Below are 6,760 nucleotides of genomic sequence, written 5' to 3' on the forward strand. Positions count from 1 at the left end.
TATTGGTTGTCATGTATAAAATGACCTTGGTTATGAGAACAATATATTTTAACCATAAGAGTTTAAAAGTTAGGGTATTATTAGTCACTTCCAAGATGGCCAAACAGGAACAGCTCCAGTCAGCAGCTCCCAGCAAGACTGACACAGAAGACGGGTGATTTCTGCATTTCCAACTGAGGTACCTGGTTCGTCTCATTGGGACTGGTTGGATAGTGGGTGCAGTCCACAGTGGGTGAGCTGAAGCAGGGCAGGGCGTCGCCTCACCTGGGAAGTGTGAGGGGTTGGGGGATTTCCCTTTCCCAGCCAAGAGAATCCATGACAGACTGTACCTGGAGAAACGGTACACTCCTGACCAAATACTGCAGTTTTCACATGGTCTTAGCAACCAGCAGACCAGAAAATACCCTCCCTTGCCTGGCTCAGCAGGTCCCATGCCCATGGAGCCTTGCTCACTGCTAGCACAGCAGTCTGAGATCAACCTGTGGTGCTGCAGCTTGACGGGGGGAGGGACATCCGCCATTGCTGAGGCTTGAATAGCTCACAGTGTAAACAAAGTCACCAGGAAGCTCAAAATGGGCAGAGCCCACCACAGCTTAAGCAAGGCCTGCTGCCTCTCTAGATTCCACCTGTGGGGGTAGGGCATAGCAGATCAAAAGGCAGCAGACAGCTTCTGCAGACTTAAACTTCCATGTGTGATAGCTCTGAAGAGAGCATTGGTTCTCTCAGCATGGTGTTCAAGCTCTGAGAATGGACAGACTGCCTCCTCAAGCAGGTCCCTGATCCCCATATAGCCTGACAGGGAGACACCTCCCAGTAAAGGCCAACAGACAGCTCAAACAGGCAGGTGCCCCTCTGGGACCAAGCTTCCAGAGGAAGGATCAGGCAGTAATATTTGCTGTTCTGCAGCCTTCACTGGTGATACCCAGGCAAACAGGGTCTGCAGAGGACCTCCAGCAAACTCCAACAGACCTACAGCCGAGGGGCCTGTTAGAAGGAAAACTAACAAACAGAAAGGAATAGCATCAGCATCAACAAAAAGGACATCCACACCAAAACCCCATCTGTAGGTCACCAACATCAAAGACCAAAGGTAGATAAAAACACAAAGTTGGGGAGAAACCAAAGCAGAAAAGCAGAAAATTCCAAAAACCGGAGCTCCTCTTCTCCTCCAAAGGATCACAGTTCCTCGCCAGCAAGGGAACAAAACTGGATGGAGAATGAGTTTGATGAGTTGACAGAAGTAGGCTTCAAAAGGTTGGTAATAACAAACTTCTCCGAGCTAAAGGAGCATGTTCTAACCCATCGCAAGGAAGCTAAAAACCTTGAAAAAAGGTTAGACAAATGGCTAACTAAAATAAACAGTGGAGCTGAAAAACACAGCTGAAAACCAGGAACTTCGTGATGCATACACAAGATTCAATAGCCAATTCAATCAAGTGGAAGAAAGGATATCAGTGATTGAAGATCAAATTAATGAAATAAAGGGAGAAGACAAGATTAGAGAAAAAAAAGTGAGAAGAAATGAACAAAGTGTCCAAGAAATGTGGGACTATGTGAAAAGACCAAATATAGGTTTGACTGGTGTTCCGGAAAGTGATGGGGAGAATGGAACCAAGTTAGAAAACACAATCCAGGATATTATCCAAGAGAACTTCCCTAACCTAGCAAGGTAGGCCAACATTCAAATTCAGGAAATACAAGGTGGGAGGGATAGTATTAGGAGATAGACTTAATGTAAATGACAAGTTAATGGGTGCAGCACAGCAACATGGCACATGTATACATATGTAACAAACCTGCACGTTGTGCACATGTACCCTAGAACTTAAAGTATAATAAAAAAAAATTCAGGAAATACAGACAATACCACAAAGATACTCTTTGAAAAGAGCAACCCCAAGACACATAATTGTCAGATTCACCAAGGTTGAAATGATGGAAAAAATGTTAAGGGCAGCCAGAAAGAAACGTTGGGTCACCCACAAAGGGAAGCCCATCAGACTAACAGTGGATATCTCGGCAGAAACTCTACAAGCCAGGAAAGAGTGGGGGCCAATATTCAACATTCTAAAAGAAAAGGATTTTCAAACCAGAATCTCATATCCAGCCAAACTAAGCTTCACAAGTGAAGGATAAATAAAATCCTTTACAGACAAGCAAATGTTGAGAGATTTTATCACTACCAGGCCTGCCTTACAAGAGCTCCTGAAGGAAGAATTAAACATGGAAAGGAACCACTGGTACCAGCTAGTGCAAAAACATACCCATTGTAAAGACCATTGATGCTATGAAGAAACTACATCAATTAATGAGCAAAATAACCAGCTAACATCATAATGACAGGATCAAATTCAAACATAACAATATTAAACGTTAATGTAAATCAGCTAAATGCCCAATTAAAAGACCCAGACTGACAAATTGGATAAAGAATCAAGACACATCAGTGTGCTGTATTCAGGAGACCCATCTCATGTGCAAAGATGCACATAGGCTCAAAATAAACGGATGGAGGAAGATCTACAAAGCAAATGGAAACAAAAAAAGGCAAGGGTTCCAATCCTAGTCTCTGATAAAATAGACTTTAAACCAACAAAGATCAAAAGAGACAAAGAACGCCACTACATAATGGTAAAAGGGTCTATTCAACAAGAAGAGCTAACTATACTAAATATATATGCACCCAATACAGGAGCACCCAGATTCATAAAGCAAGTCCTTAGAGACCTACAATGAGACTTACAATCCAACACAATAATAATGGGAGACTTATCACCCCACTGTCAATATTAGACAAATCAATGAGACAGAAGGTCAACAAGGATATCCAGGACTTGAACTCAGCTCTGGACCAAGCAGACCTAATAGACATCTACAGAACTCTACACCCCAAATCAACAGAATATACATTCTCAGCACCACATCGCACTTATTGTAAAAATGACCACATAATTGGAAGTAAAATACTCCTCAGCAAATGTAAAATAACAGAAATCACAACAAACTGTCTCTCAGACCACAGTGCAATCAAATTAGAACTCAGGATTCATAAATTCACTCAAAACCGCACAACTACATGGAAACTGAACAACTTGCTCCTGAGTGACTACTGGGTAAATAATGAAAAAAAGGCAGAAATAAAAATATTCTTTGAAACCAATGAGAACAAAGACACAACATACCAGAATCTCTCGGACACATTTAAAGTAGTGTGTAGAGGGAAATTTATAGCACTAAATGCCCACAAGAGAAAGCAGGAAAGATCTAAAATTGACACCCTAATATCACAATTAAAAGAACTAGAGAAGCAAGAGCACACACATTCAAAAGCTAGCAGAAGGCAAGAAATAACTAAGATCAGAGCAGAACTGAAGGAGATAGAGACAGGAAAAACCCTTCAAAACATCAATGAATACAGGAGCTGGTTTTTTGAAAAGATCCACAAAATAGATAGACCTCTAGCAAGACTAATAAAGAAGAAAAGAGAGAAGAATCAAATAGACACAATAAAAAATGATAAAGGAGATATCACCACCAACCCCACAGAAATACAAACTACCGTCAGAATACTATAAACACCTCTATGCAAATAAACTAGAAAATCTAGAAGAAATAGATAAATTCCTGGACATGTACACCCCTCCAAGACTAAACCTGGAAGAATTTGAATCTCTGAATAGACCAATAACAGGTTATGAAATTGAGGCAATAATTAATAGCCTACCAACCAAAAAAAATCCAGGACCAGATGGATTCACAGCCGAATTCTACCAGAGGTACAAAGAGGAGCTGGTATCATTCCTTCTGAAATGATTCCAATCAATAGAAAAAGAGGTTATCCTCCCTAACTCATTTTATGAGGCCAGAATCATCCTGATACCAAAGCCTGGCAGAGACACAACAAAAAAAAAGAGAATTTTAGGTCAATATCCCTGATGAAATCGACATGAAAATCTTCAATACAATACTGGCAAACCGAATCCAGCAGCACATCAAAAAGCTTATCCATCATGATCAAGTTGGCTTCATCCCTGGGATGCAGGGCTGGTTCAACATATGCAAATCAATAAACATAATCAACCACATAAACAGAACCAACAACAAAAACCACATGATTATCTCAATAGATGTAGAAAAGGCCTTTGACAAAGTCAACAGCACTTCATACTAAAAACTCTCGATAAACTAGGTATTGATGGAATGTATTTCAAAATAATAAGAGCTATTGATGACAAACCCACAGCCAATATCATACTGAATGGGCAAAAACTGGAAGCATTCCCTTTGAAAACCGGCACAAAACAAGGATGCCCTCTCTCACCCCTCCTATTCAACACAGTGTTGGAAGTTCTGGCCAGGGCAATCAGGCAAGAGAAAGAAATAATGTGTATTCAATTAGGAAAAGAGGAAGTCAAATTTTCTCTGTTTGCAGATGACATGATTGTATATATAGAAAACCCCATCATCTCAGCCCAAAATCTCCTTAAGCTGATAAGCAACTTCAGCAAAGTCTCAGAATACAAAATCAATGTGCAAAAATCGCAAGCATTCCTATACACCAATAATAGACAAACAGAGAGCCAAATCATGAGTGAACTCCCATTCACAATTAGTACAAAGAGAATAAAATACCTAGGAATCCAACTTACAAGGGATGTGAAGGACCTCTTCAAGGAGAACTACAAACCATTGCTCAACGAAATAAAAGAGGACACAAACAAATGGAAGAACATTCCATGGATAGGAAGAATCAATATCGTGAAAATGGCCATACTGCTCAAGGTAATTTATAGATTCATTGCTATCCCCATCATGCTACTACTGACTTTCTTCACAGAATTGGAAAAAAACTAGTTTAAAGTTCATATGAAACTAAAAAAGAGCCTACATAGCCAAGACACACAATCCTAAGCCAAAAGAACAAAGCTGGAGGCAACACACTACCTGACTTCAAACTATACTACAAGGCTACAGTAACCAAAACAGCTTGGTAGTGGTACCAAAACAGATATATAGACGAATGGAACAGAACAGAGCCCTCAGAAATAACAACACACATCTACAACCATCTGATCTTTGACAAACCTGACAAAAACAAGCAATGGGGAAAGGATTCCCTACCTAATAAATGGTGCTGGGAAAACTTGCTAGCCATATGTAGAAAGCTGAAACTGGATCCCTTCCTTACACCATACACAAAAATTAACTCAAGGTGGATTAAAGACTTAAATGTAAGACCTAACACCATAAAAACTCTAGAAGAAAACCTAGGCAATACCATTCAGGACCTAGGCAATACCATTCAGGACATAGGCATAGGCAAAGACTTCATGACTAAAACACCAAAAACAATGGCAACAAAAGCCAAAATTGACAAACAGGATCTAACTAAACTAAAGAGCTTCTGCACAGCAACAGAAATTATCATCAGAGTGAACAGGCAACCTCCAGAATGGGAGAAACTTCTTGCAATCTACCCATCTGACAAAGGGCTAGTATACAGATTCTACAAAGAACTTAAACAAATTTACAAGAAAAACACAAACAACCCCATCAAAAAGTGGGCAAAGGATATGAACAGACAGTTCTCAAAAGACGATATTTATGCAGCCAACAGACATATGAAAAAATGCTCATCACTGGTCATCAGAGAAATGCAAATTAAAACCACAATGAGATACCATCTCATGCCAGTTAGAATGGCAATCATTAAAAAGACAGGAAACAACAGATGCTGAAGAGGATGTGGAGAAATAGGAACACTTTTAGACTGTTGGTGGGAGTGTAAATTAGTTCAATCATTGTGGAAGGCAGTGTGGCAATTCCTCAAGGATCTAGAACTAGAAATACCATTTGACCCAGTGATCCCATTACTGGGTATGTACTCAAAGGACTACAAATCACGCTACCATAAAGACACATGCACATGTATGTTTATTGCAGCATTATTCACAATAGCAAAAACTTGGAACCAACCCAAATGTCCAACAATGATAGACTGGATTAAGAAAATGTGGCACATATACACCATGGAATACTATGCAGCCATAAAAAAGGATGAGTTCATGTCTTTTGCAGGGACATGGATGAAGCTGGAAACCATCTTTCTCAGCAAACTATCACAACGACAGAAAACCAAACACCACATGTTCTCACTCATAGGTGGGAGTTGAACAATGAGAACACATGGACACAAGGCAGGGAACATCACATGCCAGAGCCTGTCAGGGGGTGGGGTGCTGGGGGAAGGATAGCATTAGGAGAAATACCTAATGTAAATGATGAGTTGATGGGTGCAGCAAACCAACATGGCACATGTATACCTATGTAACAAACCTGTATGTTGTGCACATGTACCCTAGAACTTAAAGTATAGTCTTTTTAGAAAAGTTAAGAGTATTATCCAATTTTTCCAATTATTCTTTTTGGCCAAGGCAAGATCTATTTGGAAAAATTTAAATTATTTATCTTGGCCAAGGCAAGATTTATTTCAAAAAATTTAAATTATTTATCTTATCATGTGTATGCTCTGTGTTCAGGGGAAGGAGATCCACATCATATGAGATTAAACATTTTTGAAATTCAAATATTTATTTAGGCATTCAAATTCCTTCTGTGTGCCTAACCCTGTGTGGCTCACACTATAAAAAAGGACATTTCAGAAAAGAAGCTCCAGTTATATTTTCAGCCATTGCATCATGAGAACTAGAGCTTGGAAGAATAAAAGTGCTTCAGTAGTTCAGAAAATAATTTAAAACTG

The sequence above is a fragment of the Symphalangus syndactylus genome, chromosome 3, assembly GCF_028878055.3.
Source record: "Symphalangus syndactylus isolate Jambi chromosome 3, NHGRI_mSymSyn1-v2.1_pri, whole genome shotgun sequence".
NCBI classification, from domain to species: Eukaryota; Metazoa; Chordata; class Mammalia; order Primates; family Hylobatidae; genus Symphalangus; species Symphalangus syndactylus.